This window comes from Hyla sarda, chromosome 1 (genome assembly GCF_029499605.1).
Source record: "Hyla sarda isolate aHylSar1 chromosome 1, aHylSar1.hap1, whole genome shotgun sequence".
Lineage (NCBI taxonomy): Eukaryota > Metazoa > Chordata > Amphibia > Anura > Hylidae > Hyla > Hyla sarda.
This window is the reverse complement of record NC_079189.1, coordinates 151451505-151473459: the sequence shown is the minus strand read 5'-3', so window position 1 is coordinate 151473459 and position 21955 is coordinate 151451505. Positions and strand designations below refer to the sequence as shown.

Sequence of the window (21955 nt, the reverse complement as noted above, 5' to 3'; positions counted from 1 at the left end):
CATCTGCATCATTGTATTTCGGGAAATGAAGAAGGAAATGTGTCCCTGATTCAATGCATCTTTTGAGATGCGTTTTACACCACTTACTTTATGAGTACAATTTAAAGATCTGACTAAAAGGGGTTGTCTGAGGGTTTTACAAGTTGAACAAAACAAAAGTTCTTCACTCTTCACTTCAGTTCTTGTTAAATCCCTGCAGCTCAGGCGTCCATATTCCAGTGGCCTGAACATTTATTTTTGTACTTTTCCTGCAGCAATGTTGTGACGTACTTTTATGCGACTACGGCAGCCAATGACAAAAACTTGCTATGAAGCCCAGCCTCTTTTTTTTTTTAGTTTAGTTCTAGTCAATGTCAGGGTTGAAAAACGTTGGAAAAGATAAAAGAGGTAAAAACAACTTTTGTTTCCCTGTTTTCACATATACAGCACTCAGAGTACTGTGTAAGAAATAGGAGCAGAGGCACTGCCCCTGCCTTTATTGGTCCTAGTGGTCTTGTGGTTGGCAGATGCTTATAAGTAGTGCGAGAATCTTTCTAGTCCTAGCAGGTTGATGTAATGGTACAGGGCTGATTTATCCTTTAGATAAAAAAATATAATAAGGTCTTTATGAGGAATACACCATAAAACTTTTATACACCATAAAAGTACCTAAACTAAAATAATTAAACGCAATCACAAAAGAAAAGGAAATAATCCGGCACTGTCACTTTATCCTATGAGTATACTTCCTCTAATAGTGTGGCTAGTGTTAGCAGTCTGTGTTCTCCTATGGGTGATGCTGCACGCAAGATTAAACATTGCACAATGGAATCACAAAAGTAAAAGTGCGGAGCAACTCACCCAGTAAATCAGAGGCAGCGAGGCAAATCACATCACGGTCAGGCGATGATGGAGCGGGAGGCGGTAGGTGGAACGGGGGGAATCAGGCGTCGGGCCACAGCCATATTGCACCGTCAGGCGCCTAATTCCCCCTGTTCCACCTACCGCCTCCCTGCTCCATCATCGCCTGACCGTGATGTGATTTGCCTGGCTGCCTCCGATTTACTGGGTGAGTTGCTCCGCACTTTTAGTTTTGTGATTCCACTAAAATAATTAAACCCCTTATGAGTTTACTGCTGAATCTAAATAGTTAGGGAAAGGTAGGGGTTCCCTCTGTCACTCAATCGGCCCTAGTGATGCATTTGTGGAGTGCAGCTAGGTTGTCATGGCAGCTGGTAGCCTAATGAAATCACTCAAGCCTGTCATCTTAGTAAACCTATTAGACACTACCATTAAATTAAAGGGGTACTCCAGTGCAAAATATATATATATATTTTTTTTTTCAAGTTAACTGGTGGCAAAAAGTTAAACAGATTTGTAAATTACAAACAGCTGAAAAAGCCAGCACCGTAAAAACAAGGATTTATTAAGTTCCTTTAAAATTCCATTTGGAGAGGCAGTGTAAGAGAGTACATTAGGCGGTATTACAACAGTAACAGCATCGGACACATCCCTTTACGCCAATGCGTTTCAGGTCAACAGACATTCTGTCTGACCACAGTGCTCTCTGCTGACCTCTGTCCATGTCAGGATCTGGAGCAGGAGAGGTTTGCTGTGGGGATTTGCTCCTACTCTGGACAGTTCCTGATACAGACAGAGGTGTCAGCAGAAAAAGAACAACTCAACTTCCTCCCTAGTATACAGCAGCTGATAAGTACTGGAAGGATTAAGATTTTTTTTATAGAAGTAATTTACAAATCTGTATAACTTTCTGGAACCAGTTAATATGAAAAAAAAATTTCCACCAGATTACCCCTTTAACATACTTACAGAAATGCACTGCAATACAGAAGTGTTGCATTGTACTATACAATTAAGCAGGAGATCGGCATCACCAAGCACCTTAGTAAAACTTAAAAAAAAAAAAGTTTAATAAAACTTTAAAACATTAAAATAAGCCTTCAAAAAGAGTGAAAAATATTTTTAGGATTGAAAATTACTCCCCAAAACAAATCATCATATAGGTAGACTGATGTAAAAATGAAAACACTAAAATAAATTGCCAGTTTCTGTAACGGAAAATAGTCCCTAAAAATTAAAATTTACATTCAATAATTGACATAACAATTGCCCTGGCCCAATTACCTTTCAACATTAACAATAAATGATGACAAACACAAATTAAAACATATTTAATTCAATAATATTATCAGACAAATTAACTAGAATATAAAGATTAAAAAAATGTGTATAAAAATTAAAAGAAATAAACCTGTCTTGGTCAAAACAAAATTCTGCAAAAATCATGTTGATATGGTAACAAAGAAAAAGCTAGACCAGGTTCGCACAGCATAGAAAATGTACACATACGTTACACTTGCATTTCTATACTTTTTTTTTTTTTTTTTGCTGTAATCAGTGAAAAAACTAAATAAAAATGGCCAAAATTATGTCTGAAAACGTGAACGTAAATAAAGTACATGCATATTTTTTATGCTGCATGAACACGGTCTTATAGTTGTTAGTCTAAGGCTAAGTTTCTACTTTTTTGAAAAACACCAAGAAAAACGCAAATTCTGCAGCATGGCGTTTTTTCGGCCAAAAAATGCTGCGGCCAGATGTTAGCTGTAAATCAATGAGCAATTGCTAAATTTTTTTTTCACTTGACGTATTTCAGTTTGGTGTTTTTTTTAATCCTTTTGGAGTCTTTTCACTCTTTTTTGGAGTTTTTCAGCTCCTTGGCCGTTTTGCCAAAAATTGCAGCATGATGACCCACTTGCGTTTTTCTCCCTGAAATCGTGGCGTTTTTCTCCCATAAAAGTCTATGGGAGTAAAAGAACACTAAGAAAAACGCCATGTGGGTTTTAAATTTGGCATTTTTTAGGGCGTTTTTTATTCTCTTTTGGACTTTAGCGATCCAAAAAAGTGATGGAGATACCTTTTTTAATAACATTTCGTAGGGTACCATAAAAAAAATTAGAAAAAAGATACAGTAGTGATGGAAAAAATTGTATTTAAAGAAGTTTATCTTTTTTATAACAAAATTTTTATAAATTTTTAAACAGGGATCAATTTATGTGGGCGGGCAGGGCACTAAAAATGTAGCCGACAATAATAAAAATGTAGTGTGTGTGTTTTTCACTTTTTATTCTTTATTTTTTAGGTGGTACTACTAATCCCAGCATGGAACACACACAGTTCTATGATGGGAGTAGTAGTACTTGTACTAATTGACAGATCGCCCCGGGTTCTGTTGCGATTCTCCTGTATAATGTATAGATGCGGCTGCTCTTCTATGGTCCACTGCACTACCTTATATATACACCTATTTATATTTCCAGCAGAGAGCTGTGATTGGCCAGATGGCTCCAGTCAATCACAACTCTCTATGGGAAATATGAATAGGTGTAAATATATGTCAGTGCAGGGGACCATAGAAGAGCGGCTGCCCGCATCTAGACATCTATACAGGAGGATCACAGCAGGTGTCAGGAGTGACATCCACTGTGATCTTTCCTTAACTGAAGGTACTACAGCTCCCAACATGGAACAGTGTGTGCTCCATGATGGGAGTAGTAATACCTGCAGTTAAGGAAAGATCACAGCGGGTATCACTCCTGACATCCGCTGTGATCGTCCTATCTATTGCAGAGATGTGGAGAGGCTCTATACAGCGCTTGCATCTCTGCACTATACTCCGGCCAGTGATGTGAATAGAACATATTCATATTAATATTTCCCTCTGAGAGCTGTGATTGGCTGCAACCATCCAGCCAATCCCCACTCTGGCAGGAAAATATGAATGAGTGATGTTCTATTCACATCACTGGCCGGAGTATAGTGCCGAGATGTATGCGGTGTAAAGAGCCGTTCCGCATTTCTCTGATATATTATGGATGATCGCATCGGGCGATATGTCAATTAGTACAGGTACTACTACTCCCATCATGGAACAGTCTGTTCCATGCTGGGAGTAGTAGTACTACCTAAAAAATGTCCAAAAAGAGAGGGAAAAAGTGGAACACACACTTTATTAAAAGTTAATTAAAATTTTGTTATAAAAAAAATTAAACTTTAGTTAAATTCTTTTTTTTCCATCACTACTGCATTCTTTTTTTTTTTTTTTTTTTTTGGTGCGTAACAAATTTTGGGTACTAAAAAAAAAAAAACGCCAAAGGGGCAAAAATGCAATTTCCACACAAATGAAAAAACGCCAGAAAAAACGCCAGATGCAGGACATTGCACTGGCATTTTTTCAGGAGTTTTTTCTTGCGTTTTTTTCAAACCAAAACTCAGGACAAAAAAACAAGTAGAAACTTAGCCTTATATGTATTTAAAAATGGCTGACAGTGTGTCCTGTAGGTCCCAAATAACATAAATGTGTACTGTTTACATTTTATTTATGAGACATTTCATTTATACAAAAAAAGAAGTCACACCTGCTTATTGATGGTTTCTATGTATCACACAGAGTTTCATTCTGCACTGCACTACACAAAACATATTAAACTAACAAACCAAACAAACAGAAGCTTGCTGACAGTTTCTGGATATTAAATTCCTTTTATATCTATACTGTGCTGCACAGAGCTAAATGTAATAAAATGTTTCTGAATAATAAAAAAAAACAGTCAGAAGCTATAAATGATAATGAATGATAATGTGTGTAGGTATATATATATATATATATATATATATATATATATATATACAACAAGGAAAGCCGCACATCCCAAATAAAGTGCACGGGTCAGCCAGATCCCAGGTCCAGGGGTCCACGTAGGTACAAACAGATAAGCAGCAGCAACACGTTGTGTGAATAAAAGACACTATTTGCACTTTAAAACAGTGTTGCTGCTGCTTATCTGTTTGTATATATATATATATATATATATATATATATATATATATTATATATATTGTTATTAAATGATATTATGCCATCTTTATATTAAAGATAAAGTTTTTCTTAAGCCACATGTGGTCTACACATTTGTAAAACATATGCAGGAGGGTTACTCACATGCTGGAAAATCTAAAGCTAGTGAATGGACAAGAAGAAATGACAAAGAAATACATTTTAACCAATGATTCATTCCATTAATGTGCCTAAAGACCACAGTGTAATAGAGGCTTCCCGATGGTTAGGCATTGCACAAATGAAGATGTCATAAATAGTCACTGCCTTTCTTAGTGGGTGGTCATTCTGTTCCACAACAGAAAGTTAAAGAGAATATTTTAAAATATAGTTTTGTGCACCAAAATATACTCTTCAATTTGCATTTGAATCATGGAAATAAAACCGTATACAGTATTTTCCAATTAGTAATCCACAAAAAAACAGAACCCACAGACAGCAGAAACTACCTCCAACAAATAAGACATGAAGGAGCACATTCATAAAGTAGTCAGTGTTTCCTGTGTGTGATGTTCTCAGTTCACAATTTCCATTGCATTCCATTCAGTACCCTGATGTGGCTGCCAGTCTCTGGTCCCTATATTTCTGTGATCACTTGGGTTAATATCCATTAACAATATTAGAAGTTCTCATTATTTGTCAAATCATTTTCATTTTAAGTAATATAAAGTTGCAATAATACTCCTATATAAGTCCATAAAATGATTTGAATTAAGCTATCAATACAGACTGGCTGTTTACAGATTTTTATAAATGTAGACAGAGTGGAATAAACTTTTTATGAAAGGTGTCCCTGCTTAAAGTGAAAGAGAAGTATTTCTATGAGAACACTGAATTATAAGAACAAGAGAAAAAGAATTATACACCGGCAACTGGGCATTTTCATTCCCCTTGTATATTGGGTGCGTACCTATATCATTTGACACTGTCAAACAGACTATGATATTACCAGATTATGTAAGGAAAGAATCTGATGCCAATGGAAATGAGAATGCTAGGGGGACTCTCTGAAGTAGGCAAGGAGGGTGTTACGGAGCTGGATGTGGATCCTCTAACCTGTGTGGCTGATGACTCGGACCATATCTGGGAAGCGGTGTCTAAGGTGCCGCTGGTCTTCACCAGAGCCCGCCGCAAGGCAGGATGGGCTTGCTGCGGCAGGCGACACCCAAGTCGAACCTGGAGAAAAATGGAGACCACTGGCCCTGCTGTGGGTTGAGTCGATGGGCAGTTTGAAAATGGAGCAAGTTTTTGTGGTCTGAATAAATGGTAACAGGATGTATAGAGCCTTCCAAGAGGTGACGCCATTCTTCAAAAGCCAACTTGATTGTCAAGAGCTCATGATCTACAATGGTATGTGGGTAAAAATGTGGGTAAATACAATTAAAATGATACCCCTGATTACATACTTTTCTGTTGTTGTGCTTAAAAAAATCGCAAACTTTTTAACCAAATTAGTACTTTAAAAATCCCTCTATTTTGACAACCTATAACTTTTTAATTTTTTCGTATAAGTGGCGATATGAGGGCTAAATTTTTGAGCCATGATCTGTACTTTTTTTTGACACCACATGTGTGTATATAAAACCTTTCTTAATTTACCCATTTTTTTTAAAATAAAATGGGATAAAAAGCAGCAATTTCATTGTACGGAATCATTAACATCATATTTCAATAGTTCGGACATTTACACATGCGGTGATACCAAATATGTTTATTACCGTATTTATCGGGAGATACCACGCACCGGCCTATAACACGCACCCTCATTTTACAAAGGATATTTGGGGAAAAAAAGTTTTTTACCCAAATATCCATGGTAAAATGAGGGTGCGTGTGTGTGCGCGTGTATACCCCGATACACCCCCAGGAAAGGCAGCGGGAGAGATGCCGTCGCTTCCTGCTTCTCTCCCCCTGCCTTTCCTGGGGTCTAGAGCCCTGTTGCTGCCGCTTCTCTCCCCCTGGCTATCGGCGCCGCTGCCCGTTCTCTCCCCCTGACTATCGGTGCCGGCGCCCCATTGCCGGCGCTGATAGCAAGGGGGAGAGAAGCGGCGCCAGCAATGGGGCAGCGGTGCCGACAGCCAGGGGGAGAGAAGGGGCAGAAAAATGCCAATTCTGCCGCAAGGGTTTTTTTCGGGCAAGATGTTAGCTGTAAATCAATGAGAAATTGCTAAATTCTTTTTCCACTTGGTGTTTTTCAGTTTTTTGTTTTTTTAATCCTTTTGGCATCTTTTCACTCTTTTTTGGCGTTTTTCAGCTCCTTGGCGGTTTTGCAAAATTGCAGCATGATGAGCCACTTGCGTTTTTCTCCCTGAAATCATGATGTTTTTCTCCCATAGAAGTCTATGGGAGTAAAAGAACACCAAAAAAAACGCCATGTGGGTTTTAACTTTGGCATTAAAATGGGCGTTTTTTATTCTCTTTTGGACTTTTAGCGATCCAAAAAAGTGATGGAGATACCTTTTTTTAATAACATTTCGTAGGGTACCATAAAAAAAAAATAATAAAAAAGATACAGTCCGGCAGCAGGGCTCTAGACCCCAGGGCAGGCAGGGGCAGAGAAGCCGACAGCGCTGGCTGTCTCTGCACCTGCAAAGCTGCTGCAGTTCATTGATTTAAAGCACCCGCTTTAAATCATTGAACTGCAGCGGCTTATCGGCGTATAACACGCACATAGACTTTAGGCTAAAAATTTTAGCCTAAAAAGTGCGTGTTATACGCCGATAAATACGGTAATTATTTTTTGAACACTTTTTGGCGGTAAAATGGGAAAAAGGGACATTTTACATTTTTATTGGGGGGGCATTTTTCAATTTTCTTTTAACTTTTTTAAAACTTTCTTTTACTTCTTTTTTTTTTACACTTGAATAGTCCCCATAGGGGACTATTTATATCAATCAGTTGATTGCTAGTACTGTTTAATGCTATGCATAGGGCATAGCACTGATCAGTGTTATCGGCTATCTTCTGCTCTGGTCTGCTTGATCTCAAAGCAGAAGAAGCTGGCAAGGTGGAGGAGGCATGTGAGGGGACCTGCTGATAGCAGCCAGGGGCCCGCCGGTAAAGGCCGACATCTGCGATTGTGCGGATGTCTGCCATTAAACCCTCAGATGCCGTGATCAATACAGATGCCGTGATCTGTATTGATCACGGCATCTGAGGGGTTAATGGCAGACATCCGGATGATCGCGGATGTCGGCCATTACCGGCGGGTCCCTGGCTGCTATCATCGCTCCGATGCTTGCGGTCATGTACAGGATGTAAATGTACATCCTGGTGCGCTAAGTAATGCCGCACCAGGACGTACATTTACGTGCGTGGTCGTTAAGGGTTAAAGAAGTTACAGGTCTGAGAGAGACAGAAATCTTGCTTGTTTGTAGGTGACCAAATACTTATTTTCCACCATAATTTGCAAATAAATTCTTTAACCCCTTAAGGACCACGGGTTTTTCCGTTTTGGCACTTTCGTTTTTTCCTCCTCACCTTTTAAAAATCATAACCCTTTCAATTTTGCACCTAAAAATCCATATTATGGCTTATTTACTGTGCCACCAATTCTACTTTGCAGTGACATCAGTCATTTTATCCAAAAATCTACGGCAAAACAGAAAAAAAATCATTGTGCGACGAAATTGAAGAAAAAACGCCATTTTGTAATTTTTGGGGGCTTCCGTTTCTACGCAGTAAATTTTTTGGTAAAAATTACACCTTATCTTTATTCTGTAGGTCCATACAATTAAAATGATACCCTACTTATATAGGTTTTATCTAATCGTACTTCTGTAAAAAATCATGACTACATGCAGAAAAATGCATACATTTAAAATTGTCATCTTCTCACCCCTATAACTTTTTTATTTTACCACTTATGGAGCGGTATGAGGGCTAATTTTTTGTGCTGTGACCTGAAGTTTTTAGCGGTACCATTTATGTATTGATCGGACTTTGTGATCGCTTTTTATTCATTTTTTCATTATATAAAAAGTGACCAAAAATACATTATTTTGGACTTTGGAGTTTTTTTGCGCATACGCCATTGACCGTGCGGTCTAATTAATGATATATTTTTATAGTTTGGACATTTACGCACGCGGCGATACCACATATGTTTATATTTATTTTTATTTACATGTTTTTTTATGGGAAAAGGGGGGTGATTCAAACTTTTATTAGGGAAAGGGTTAAATGACATTTATTAACTATTTTTTTAGCTCCCATAGGGGGCTATAACATTGCACACACTGTTCTTATACCCTGTTCACTGCAAAGCCATAGCTTTGCATTGATCAGGGTTATCGGTGGTCGATTGCTCAAGCCTGCATCTCAGGCTTGGAGCAATCAATCGCCGAAGGGACCCGACGGAGGAAGCTAGGAGGACCTCCGCTCGTGTCCCAGCTGATCGGGACACCGCATTTTTACTGCGGTGGTCCCGATCAGCCCCACTGAGCAGCCGGGCAGCTTTCACTTTAATTTTAGACGCGGCGTTAAACTTTGAACGCCACGTCTAAAGGGTTAATAGCGAGCAGCACAGCGATCGCTGCCGCGCGCTATTAGCCCCGGGTCCCGGCTTCAGATACATGCCAGGACTCACTCGATATGACGCAGGGTCACCGCGTGACCCCGCGTTACATCGCAGGAGCCGGACAAGGATGTAAATATACGTCCTTGGTCATTAAGGGGTTAAAGGAGATGTCCGGCGAAGGCTTTTTCTAATCCATCCTGCCCGGGCTGCAAAAAAAGACAAAACAAACTTTCACTTACCTCCATATGTTCCCCCAGAGCTCCGCGACAGCTGATTGGTCAGCCGGGCTGTTTACTCCCTACTTCCATTAGCCCGGTACGTCGCTGCGGCCGGTGATAGGCTGAAGCGCTGTGTGACGTACCGAGCTAAAGGAAGTAGGAAGCAGACAGCCCAGCCGACATATCAGCTGTTGCAGAGCTCCGGAAGAACATGTGGAGGTAAGTGAAAGTTTGTTTTGTCTTTTTTTGCAGCCCGGGCAGGATGGAATAGAAAAAGTCTGCGCCGGACATCTCCTTTAAGCCCTTAAGGACCCAGCCAATTTTTACCTTAAGGACCCGGCCATTTTTTGCACATCTGACCACTGCCACTTTAAGCATTAATAACTTTGGGATGCTTTTACTTTTCATTCTGATTCCAAATTTTTTTTTTGAGACATATTCTTCTTTATGATAGTGGTAAAATTTTGTCGATACTTGTATCATTTCTTGGTGAAAAATTCCTAAATTTGATGAAAAAATAGAAAATTTTGCATTTTTTTTTACTTTGAAGCTTTCTGCTTATAAGGAAAATGGATATTCCAAATAAATTATATATTGATTCACATACACACTATGTCTACTTTATATTTGCATCATAAAATTGATGTGTTTTTACTTTTGGAAGACATCAGAGGGCTTCAAAGTTCAGCAGCAATTTTACAATATTTCACAAAATCTAAATTTTTCAGGGACCAGTTCTGTTTTGAAGTGGATTTGAAGGGCCTTCATATTAGAAATACCCCATATATGACCCCATTATAAAAAAAAATTACCCCTCAAAGTATTCAAAATGACATTCAAAAAGTTTGTTGACCCTTTAGTTGTTTCACAGGAATAGCAGCAAATTGAAGGAGAAAATTCAAAATCTTCATTTTTTTACACTCGCATGTTCTTGTAGACCCAGTTTTTGAATTTTTGCAAGGGGGTAAAAGGAGAGAAATCTTCCTCAAATTTATAATCCAATTTCTCTCAAGTAAGGAAAAACCTCATATGTGTATGTCAAGTGCTCTGTGGGTGCACTACAAGGCTCAGAAGGGAAGGAGCAACAGTGGGATTTTGTAGAGTGAGTTTTTCTGAAATGGTTTTTGAAGGGCATGTCACATTTAGGAAGCCCCTATGGTGCCAGAACAGCAAAAAAAAAACACATGGCATACTATTTTGGAAACTACACCCCTCAAGGAACGTAACAAGGGGTACAGTGAGCCTAAACACCCCACAGGTGTTTCAAGACTTTTCGTTAAATTTGAATGTGTAAATGATTTATTATTTTTTTTCACTAAAATGCTGGTTTCCCCCCAAATTTGAAAATTTTTACAAGGGGTAATAGGAGAAAATGCCCCCCAAAATTTGTAACCCCATTTCTTCTGAGTATGGAAATACCCCATGTGTGGACCTGAAGTGCACTGTGGGCGCACTACAATGCTCAGAAGAAAAAGAGTCACATTTGGCTTTTGGAAAGCAAATTTTGCTGAAATGGTTTTTGGGCAGCATGTCGCATTTAGGAAGCCCCTATGGTGCCAGAACAGAAGAAAAAAAACAACTTGGCCTTCAATTTGGAAATTACACCCCTCAAGGAATGTAACAATGGGTACAGTGAGCCTTAACACCCCACATGTGTTTGACTACTTTTCGTTAAAGTTGGATGTGTAAATGATTTATTTTTTCACGAAAATGCTGGTTTTCCCCCAAATTTGACATTTTTAGAAGGAGTAATAGGAGAAAATGCCCCCCAAAATTTGCAACCCCATCTCTTCTGAGTTTGTAGCCCAATTTCTCTCGAGTAAGCACTTACCTCATATGTCTATGTAAAAGGTTCGGCGGGCGCAGTAGAGGGCTCAGAAGCGAAGGAGCGACAAGGGGATTTTGGAGAGTACATTTTTCTGAAATGGTTTTTGGGAGGCATGTTGCATTTAGGAAGCCCCTATGGTGCCAGAACAGCAAAAACCTCCCACATGGCATACCATTTTGGAAACTAGACCCCTTGAGGAACGTAACAAGGAATAAAGTGAGCCTTAATACCCCACAGGTGTTTCACGACTTTTGCATATGTAAAAAAATAAAATAAAAATTTCACTAAAATGTGTGTTTCCCCCCTAATTTCACATTTTTGCAAGGGTTAATAGCGGAAAATACCCCACGAAATTTGTAAACCCATCTCTTCTGAGTATGGAGGTACCCCATAAGTTTACCTGAAGTGCACTGCGGGCGCACTACAATGCTCAGAAGAGAAAGAGTCACATTTGGCTTTTGGAAAGCAAATTTAGCTGAAATGGTTTTTGGGGGCATGTGGCATTTAGGAAGCCCCTATGGTGCCAGAACAGCAAAAAAAAAAAAAAAAACATGGTATACTTATTTGGAAACTACACCCCTCAAGGCACGTAACAAGGGGTACAGTAAGCCTTAACACCCCACAGGTGTTTGAGAAATGTTCATTAAAGTTGGATAGGAAAAGGAAAAAACTAGATTTTTTACACTAAAATGCTGGGGTTACCCCAAATTTTTCATTTTCACAAGTGGTAACAGGGAAAAATGTCACTGTAAATTTTTAAGCACATTTCTTTGGAGTAAGGACATACCTCATATCCAGGCGTTAACAGCGCTGCGGTTGCACACCAATCTCGGAAGAGCAAGAGCACAGTCAGGGACCTTGAGGTTTTACATAGCTGCCTACCTACCATCCCTCAAGGAGCGTTACATGGGTTAAATTATTAAAATGGGGTACAGTGGGATGTAAAATCATAAAACAGGTTATGTTCCTGGAATGAGGACCCAGAGCAAAGCCAAAACTAAAAAATATGCCCACCCCAAACCCTATGCTCTGAATCATCATTCTGGGAATGTGATGTGTGTGGCTGTCCCTAACCTGTTGCCACCGCTCAGGTGGAGAGATAGCGCTACGCATTTGAGGCAACATAAAAAAGTCCCCAATGATAGTGACTCAGTGACCCATGACACATTTTTTGAAAAAGTACCCCCAGAGGTCTTATCATTTTATTTTTTATTTTTTGATAAGAGTTTTTTGGGCAATTTAGTGGTTTTATGGGGTGAAAACTTGGAATGTACTCTGGACTGGTACATTGGGGTCAAATTATGGAAAATTTTAATGAAAAGGGAAAATTTAGTACTGCATGGAAGTGTCCTTCCGTATCCTCCTCTTGTGACATACTCTGCATTTTTTCTGGGATCGTCCCTTCTTTCCAGTGTTGGGGCCTCACCTGGAAAGTGTTGGCCGGGGACGATCCTGGCATCTAAAACTTCAGTTCCTTGGGAATTCCGGCCTGCTTTTTCCCGACGCCAAAGATTAGGGCCCTTAGGACTTCTTGGAACTGGAGGAATGTCCCTGTGTTGCTAGCATACTGGGACAGTACAAAAGAGTTGTACATGGCAACTTGTACCAAGTAGACCGCAACTTTTTTGGACCATACCCTTGTTTTCCGCATGGCCATGTATGGCTTGAAGACTTTATCAGAGAGATCAACTCCCCCATATACTGATTGTAGTCCAGAATACAATCAGGCTTGAGGACCATTGTTGTGGTACCTCGCACAGAGACAGGTGAGCTGCCATTACCATGAATTGGGGTCAGTATAAGGAGATCCCCCTTATCCTTATACCTGACCAGCAACAGGTTTCATGGGTAAGGGCATGGGACTCACCCTTGGGCATAGGTGTCTGGATAAAATTTAGAGGGAGGCCTCTCTGGTTCTTCTGCACGGTCCCACAAGTGGACATGGATCTGACGGCAAGGGATGTGAACAGAGGGAAGCTGGTATAAAAGTTGCCCACGTAAAGGTGATAACTGGTGATAAATCCAGCAATGGGTGCACAAGGTCCCAAATGAGTCACGCTGAAAAATTTGCGGCAGACCCTTGAGGACCTTTTTACGGGGTCGGGGGGGGGGGGGGGGTTAAAAAAGATATTTTTTTTAACTTTTTTTTTTCTACCTCCTACCTGTCACCTTACCGCTGTCAATCTGTGGCAACCACCGACATGGGGGGGGGGGGGGTCTCAGGACCCCCCTGGGCATTTGCATGGGATGCCTGCTAAATTATTTCAGCAGGTATCCCAGTCTGGTCCCCGCCCGGCGCATGGCAGGGACCGGAATTCTCACAGGCATACAGGTACACCCTGGGTCCTTAACTACCAGGGAGACAGGCTGTACCCATACGCCCTGGGTCCTTAACTCCTTGGGGACCAAGCCCGTTTTGACCCCAAGGACCAGAGCATTTTTTGCAATTCTGACCACTGTCACTTTAAGCATTAATAATCTGGGATGTTTTTACTTTTTGAAGATATCAGAGGGCTTCAAAGTTCAGCAGCACTTTTCCAATTTTTCAAGTAAATTTCAAAATCAGAATTTTTCAGGGACCAGAAAAATTAGTTAGAAATACCTCATAATGGACACCATTATGAAAACTGCACCCCTCAACATATTCAAAATGACATTCAGAAAGGTTGTTAACCCTTTAGGTGTTTCACAGGAACAGCAGCAAACTGGAGGCGAAAATTCAAAATCTTAATTTTTTACACTAACATGTTTTTGTAGACCCATATTTTTTATTTTTACAAGGGGTAAAAGGAGAAAAAGACCCTGCAAATATGTAACCCAATTTCTCTCGAGTAAGGAAATGCCTCATATGTGGATGTAAAGTGCTTTGTGGGTACACTAGAGGGCTCAGAAGAGAAGGAGTGACAATGGGATTTTGCTGAAATGCTTTTTGGGGTCATGTCGCATTTAGGAAGCCCCTATGGTGCCAGAACAGCGAAAAACAACCCACATGGTATACTATTTGGGAAACTACACCATTCAAGGAATGTAACAAGTGGTACAGTGTGCCTTAACACCCCACAGGTGTTTGATGAATTTTCAATAAATATGGATGTGAAAATGAAATTTTTTTCACTAAAATGCTGATGTTACCCCAAATTTTTCATTTTCACAAGAGGTAATAGGTAAAAATGTCCCCCAAAATTTGAAACACCATTTCTCTCGAGTAAGGAAAAATATCATATGTGGATGTAAAGTGCTCTGTGGGTGCACTAGAGGGCTCAGAAGGGAAGGAGCAACATTGGGCTTTTGGAAAGCGTTTTTTGGTAAATGGTTTTTGGGGGACATGTCACATTTAGGAAGCCCCTATGGTTCCAGAACAGCAAAAAACACCCCACATGGCATACTATTTGGGAAACTACACCCCTCAAGGAATGTAACAAGGGGTACAGTGAGCATTTACACCCCACTGGTGTTTGACAGATCTTTTTAACAGTGGGCTGTGCAAATGAAAAATTACATTCTTCATTTTCAAGGACCACTGTTTCAAAAATCTGTCAGTCACCTGGGGGGTGTTAAGGCTCACTATACCCCTTGTTACATTCCGTGAGGGGTGTCGTTTTCAAAATGGGGTCACATGTGGGTATTTATTTATTTTGTGTTTATGTCAGAACCGCTGTAACCAACAGCCACCCCTGTGCAAATCACCAATTTAGGCCTCAAATGTACATGGCGCTCTCTCACTCCTGAGCCTTGTTGTGCGCCCGCAGCGCATTTTACGTTCACATATGGGGTATTTCCGTACTTGGGAGAAATTGTGTTACAAATTTTGGGGGTCTTTTTCTTCTATTACCTTTTAAGAAAATAAAAAGAATGGGGCAACACCAGGATGGTAGAGTAAAAAAAATATATATTTTTTACACTAACATGCTGGTGTAGACCCCAACTTTACCTTTTCATAAGGGGTAAAAGGAGAAAAAGCCCCACAAAATTTGTAGCGCAATTTCTTCCGAGTACGGGGATACCCCATGTGTGGCCCTAAACTGTTGCCTTGAAATACAACAGGGCTCTGTATTGAGAGAGCGCCATTTGCATTTGAGGCCTAAATTAGGGATTTTCATAGGGGTGTACCCGGATGCAAGCGTTACACTTGCCTCCTCCACTAAAAATACTGTACGTCAGTTTTCCCCAAACAGGGTGCCTCCAGCTGTTGCAAAACTCCCAACATGCCTGGACAGTCAATGGCTGTCCGGCAATACTGGAAGTTGTAAAAGCTGGAGGCTCCGTTTTGGAAAAACAGATGTACAAAAAGTTTTTTTTTTTTATTCGGGGGGGGGGGGGGGGGGGGGCGACAGTGTAAGGGTTTAGTGTATGTTTAGTGTTTTACTCTTTATTTAGTGTTTTTAGGGTACATTCACACGAGCGGAGATTTACAGTGCATTTCCCGCTGTGGCGGAAAATTAGCCGCATCTCAAACTTGAAGCGGAAAACTTGCTGTAAACCCCTGCTCATGTGAATGTACAACTCGTGTGAATGTACAACTCCCAGCATGCACTGACAGACCATGCATGCTGGGAGTTGTAGTTATGCAACAGCTGGAGGCACACTGGTTGGGATTGGGAAACACTGTGTTAGGTAACAGACTACCGCAGTGTTTCCGCACCACTGTCTGTTTCCTAACTCAGTGTTTCCCAACCCATGCGCCTCCAGCTGTTGCAAAACTATACCTCCCATCATACATGGTCTGTCAGTGCATGCTGGGAGTTATAGTTTTGCAACATCAGGAGGCACACATGTTGGGAAACACTGAGTTAGGAAACAGACAATGTTTTTCAACCAGTGTGCCTCCAGATGTTGCAAAACTACAACTCCCAGCATGTTGAGACTGTCCAAGCATGCTGGAAGTTGTAGTTCTGCAACATCTGAAGGGCCAGATGTTACAGAACTACAACTCCCAGCATGCCTGGACAGTCTGGGCATTCTGAGAGTTGTAGTTTTGCAACATCTGGAAGGACAGTGGTCTCCAAACTGTGGCCCTCCAGATATTGCAAAACTACTACCCCCAGCCAAAGGTTGTCTGGGCATGCTGGGAGTTGTAGTTAGCTCCTAGATACAGGAGTGAAGATCACTTTACGGCGATCTTCACACCTGTATCTGGTAAAACGCCTCCGCCGCCGCCTCCACTTGCATGTGCCTCCTGTGAGCCGCCGTTCCCTGGTCCTCGGTCGCCGCGTAAGCCTAGGTAACTGGCGCTGGCGGTCCCCGCAACGGCCCCCGCACATCTCCTCCATCTTCCCCAACTCTGCCCCAAAATCCAGGGGGGGGGAGTTTGGTGATCCCCTGTGGAGTTAGCTTACCTCTCCTTCATGCCCATCCATGGCTCTGCATTTGACCTGGCTGGAAAGTGTAAAAAAAAAAAAAAAAAAAAAAAAAAGTTTAATAAATGTTTAAAAAAAAAAAAACCACACATTAACCCCTTCCATATAAAAAGTTTACATTTACAACAAATTTACAGCATACGTAATTGTTCAAACTATTAGAGTAAAACATTGTTAATACTGTACGGTAAATGACGTAAAAGTAAAACAAACACAAAACCCCAGAATTGCGTCTTTTATTATTATGTCTTCCTGATATGCAATGGCATAGTCCCTTGAGGGGGGGGGGGGGGGGGGGAGCATTTCACTCCTGAACAATGTCTCGAGCCAGCCCTGAGAAGAGCATACACCACATGAGCATGGCTATCTTGATTACTTAGGTTAATAGACCCTATGGGAAAAGTTTACTTTGATAACACTGTGATAACACTCTGTATTTTGGTTTGTTTGTTTGTTTATTTTCATGAGGTTCTACATTCATATTAGACATTATGAAATTGTATTTACAAAACAGGTGTTAAATAACTAAATTGTAATGAAAAACATAGGAAAAGTCTATAAAGTATTTAAAAATAGAAAGAAATGGAAAGAGCACAGATCCCAGCTTCAGATTTTTCTAGAGAGAATAGGAAGACAACCATTGTTTGCCAGGCTGCATACCACCAATACAGATGTATTGCATTTTTGGGAACTTATAAAATAGTCTTTTTTTTTTCTCCTCTTGTCCATATTGGTCAGCAGAAAAAGACACAGACTATAAAACAAAAATCTCCATGCCACATTTGTGAACACCGTACATATATAGTTCACTACTTTTCTTCGACTTATGTTCTGCTCAGGCAAAAGAAAACTGAGCTGGATGCAATGTCTATATATGATGACCCCCTAGAAGATGTATCGTTATGGGTTTATACCATCCTCCATAAGACAGCTCACTATAGGATTTAGAACTAAGGACAAGATGGAATCCCACATCTAGAAATTAGGACAACCTTAAAGCAAACTCTGGGAAAGTCTTTCCTAATTTTACAGGAAAGGATACAATCCATGCATGCCATCAGAGACGTAACAATCGCAGGAACATGGTTGTGTTAGCGGTATTGGGCACACATGGAAAGGCACCCATCTGAGGATTCGGGACACATGCGGCTCTCAACTGTGTATGCTTCCTTAAGAAAAACACATAGTTAAGTATGTTGCGCTCACAACAGAATAGAGGTGACTCCCGTGTCGTGTCACTTAAGTTGGGACTTCCTGTATGGGCAGAATTTCCTTATGACACTGTCTGCATTGGTAGCTCGGGAAGCAGGGGGGCGGAAGCTGCAGGAGAATGATGGGAGAGTTTTTTTTTTCATGGGGTCTACTAATATAAGAGAGCCATATGGGGGCCTTTTATTATATGGGGCAAAATGAAGGCCTAGTACTAATATTTTATGGGGGAGGTATGGGGGACTATCTACTATATGGGGACAGTGTGGAGGCCAAATACTATAAGGTGTCAGTATGGGGGGGGGGGGGGGGGGGACTGAAAGGGATTATCCAGGAAAAAACTTTTTTTTTATATATCAACTGGCTCCAGAAAGTTAAACAGATTTGTAAATTACTTTTATTAAAAAATCTTAATCCTTGCAGTACTTATGAGCTGCTGAAGTTGAGTTGTTCTTTTCTGTCTAAGTGCTCTCTGATGATACCTGTCTCGGGAACAGTCCAGAGTAGAAGCAAATCCCCCAGCTGTTGTAAAACTACAACTCCCAGCATGCCCTAACAGACTTAGGGCATGCTGGGAGTTGTAGATTTGCAACATCTGGAGGCACACTGGCTGGGAAACACTGATCTAGCCTATTCAGCATACACATCATGTTACACCAGTGTTTCCCAACCAGTGTGCCTCCAGCTGTTGCAAAACTACAACTCCTAGCATGACCAAAGGCTGTCAGGGCATGCTGGGAGTTGTAGTTTTGCAACACCTGGAGGCACCCTGGTTGGGAAACACTGATGTATGCCCTACAGAGGTGTGGTGAACTACAAGCCCCAGGAGACTACAGAGGCAGCATGCTGGTGTTATACTGAGGATTCCTGAATGACACATGCTGGGAGTTGTAGTCCTTTTTGTGTGTGTATGACAGTGTATCCCAACCAGGGCTGATTTATATTAGTGTGCTGTGTATAAGGGGGCCAACCCAGGAAAATAGTAGGATGGGTAAAGGGTGGGAAAAAAAAAAGGAGCCACCCCAAACCAGCAAGGCATGTGGCATGCTGGGATTTGTAGTTTTCAGTGCAGCAAGAAACAGGAAATAGAAGCAAAGATAGGAAAACAAAGTGGGGGATAAAAAGACAACAAAGAACGGAAATTGAGTAGCTTAAACAACAAGAATAGAAATTAAACAAAACAAATAGGGTAAGTCAAAAACGGAAAAACAACCGGAGTACCCCTTTAATACTATTTTGGGGGCAGTATAGAGGGTCTAATACTATATTGAGGCAGCATGGGGCCTAATACTATATGGGGGCGCAAAGCAGGCCTTACTTTTGTATGGGGGCACCGTGGGACCAAATTACTATGCTAGATAGATAAAGTGGCATTGTGCTTTATGCCCCATTAACAGCTGATTGGTGATTGATTACCCATTTTGAGGATAGACCATTAATCTTCTTCCACAACAAAAGCAAAATCTGCAACATAAAATGCAACAAAAGCATACATAGAAAGACAAAAAGGTACCCGCACTCACCGCAAGGAAACAGTAGACCGTCTTCTATGGCATCTCGGACGCTCAGAGTGGAGGTGACTGCTGGCAAAGTTTCGCGCAGATCGCGCTTCTTCCGGCCTCATGCGAGGCCGGAAGAAGCGCGATCTGCGCGAAACTTTGCCGGCATTCGCCTCCACTCTGAGTGTCCTGGGTGACTTCGGGTTTCTTGGTTCCAAGCACCTCCGGACCCACAGGCATCAGGACTCCACGTTGCTATAGTGACAGGACGCTAGCCTCCACAGTACATGCTGACATAATTGGTCTTTCTCCACAGCAGTGCCCTCTAGCTTGTGTTAGTTAAAATGCAACAAAAGCCACACAACTTTGCGAGGATTTACAGTTGTGGATTTCCATAAAGATTACAGTGGATTTGCTGTGAAGACCTTTAAAGTACGTATAAAAAAAACCTTTAAAGTATGTATAAAAAAATCTGTTCATCTATTACATTTTACCAGAAGAAAAAAAAAAATAATCAAAGATCGAAAATTAATTTACCCCACTTTGCTTTTGATGTTTGAAAGTATTTCTATTAACACTGACATATAAAATGAATTCTTTATTTTTTCAGGTAAACCAAGTGTTTGTGTTCCTAGTACTACAAACCATCATAACATACTCTCCTTATGTGATTTCATAATCTTTCCTGTGGAGCTCTGCCATGTTTTGTTGACTCTGTGTGGTCTCTGTAATGTAGATTTTTCTCTGCAGGGGTATGTTTTCAGATCAGGCTTGTGGCTAAGAAGGTTTATGGTACGGGCTTCTCACTTAAACCACTATGTTACTACAACAAACACGCTTGTTGACATAAAAATTTATTACAGAAATGCAGCACACACATTGGGCTTAATTTGATGTTTGTTTATTAGTATTTGTCTTTGCTGTCTTTCCCCAAGCTATGGTAGTCCCAAATAATGCCATTTACATCAATTTCTTTACAATCACTTTATGCAAAGTATTATGTTTTGGTAGTAATATTCTGACCCCGAAAAGCTTGGTGGGAATAATCCCTTCTCATTTTGGTCAAATATAATTTTTAAAACTGGTTGTGGCAGAACATTTTCAAAGATCTACTATGAAGTAAGTATAAAAAATTGAGAATCTTTAAAAGAAAACTGTGAGCCTGAGTACTCACACTATTTCATTGAAACAGCTCCTTTGTTGCTGTTGTATGCAGATATAAGACCCTATAGTCTTGTTTTATATTTATGCGTGCAGTTTTATGAGACATAAGTTGTAAAGAGAATAATCGGCACCACACATGAACACATAACATGTGATTTCAACTAGAGAAAAAAAACAAACAGACATAGTCGCACATCCACAACATGTACCTTGATCTAATGCTTCTCAGCAACATTTATTATTAAACGAACAGTTCATTAGTGTACTTTATGATCATGAAGTGCAAGCCCCCTAGCCAAGTCACGGCCACCTGTAAGTAATGGGTCCCTAGCATCCCCATTGCCACTCAAACCAGTCCCTGGGCCGTGCCTCCCCACAGACACGGCGCCGGGGGAGCAATGGATGCCACACAGCACCGCACCAATGTGAACAGATGTAAAACGTTCACTCACCATGTGCTCCCAGCCAGAGACTGGGAAGCTGCCAGAAAAGAATAGGGCCCTAATGCAGCATCCTGCTCATTTACATAGGCCTGGGCTGAGGGGAGGGGCAGAATGCTGACCAAGTGAAAACAAAAAAAGAGGGGGATAGAAAACACAATATGAATTCAACTAGAGAAAAAAACAGACATGGTCGCACATCCACAACATGCACAATGATCTAATGCTTCTCAGCAACATTTATTAAACTAACAGGTCGTTAGTGTACTTTATGATCATGAAGTGCAAGCCCACTATCCATGTCACGGCCACCTGTAAGTAGCGGGTCCCTAACATCCCCAGCATAATATGGTGCTGCACTGAGCAGCGACCACCACTGCCCCAACACCAGTGCCCACAGTGGGAACAACCCACTGGCAGAACAGCCCCAATGCCACTCAAACCAGTCCCTGGGCCACACTTCCCCACAGACATGGTGCCGGGGCAGCAATGGATGCCGCACTCACCGCACCAATGTGAACAGATGTAAAAAGTTCACTCACAATGTGCTCCCAGCCAGAGACTGGGACGCTGCCAGAAAAGAATAGGGCCTTAATGCAGCTTCCTGCTAATTTATATAGTCCTGGGCTGAGGGGGAGGGGCAGAATGCTGATCAAGTCAAAACAAAAAAAAGAAGGGGATAGAAAACACAATGTGAATTTAACTCGAAAAAAATACAGACATGGTCGCACATCCACAACAAGCACCTCGATCTAATGCTTCTCAGCACATTTATTAACCCCTTGCCACATATGGACATTTATAAATGTGCATAAGCGACTCCT

General features: G+C 41.0%; 1 long non-coding RNA gene across 1 annotated transcript; it reads right to left on the bottom strand.

Annotated features, from left to right (window-relative positions):
* Positions 1 to 6092: 6092 nt before the first annotated feature.
* On the bottom strand, positions 6093 to 21688 carry LOC130302776 (uncharacterized). The gene is made up of 3 exons (XR_008852938.1): positions 21674 to 21688; positions 16799 to 16838; positions 6093 to 6239 (listed from the first exon to the last, which is right to left on the bottom strand). It is a non-coding gene; the product is annotated as an uncharacterized LOC130302776 (long non-coding RNA).
* Between the last annotated feature and the right edge of the window lie 267 nt (positions 21689 to 21955).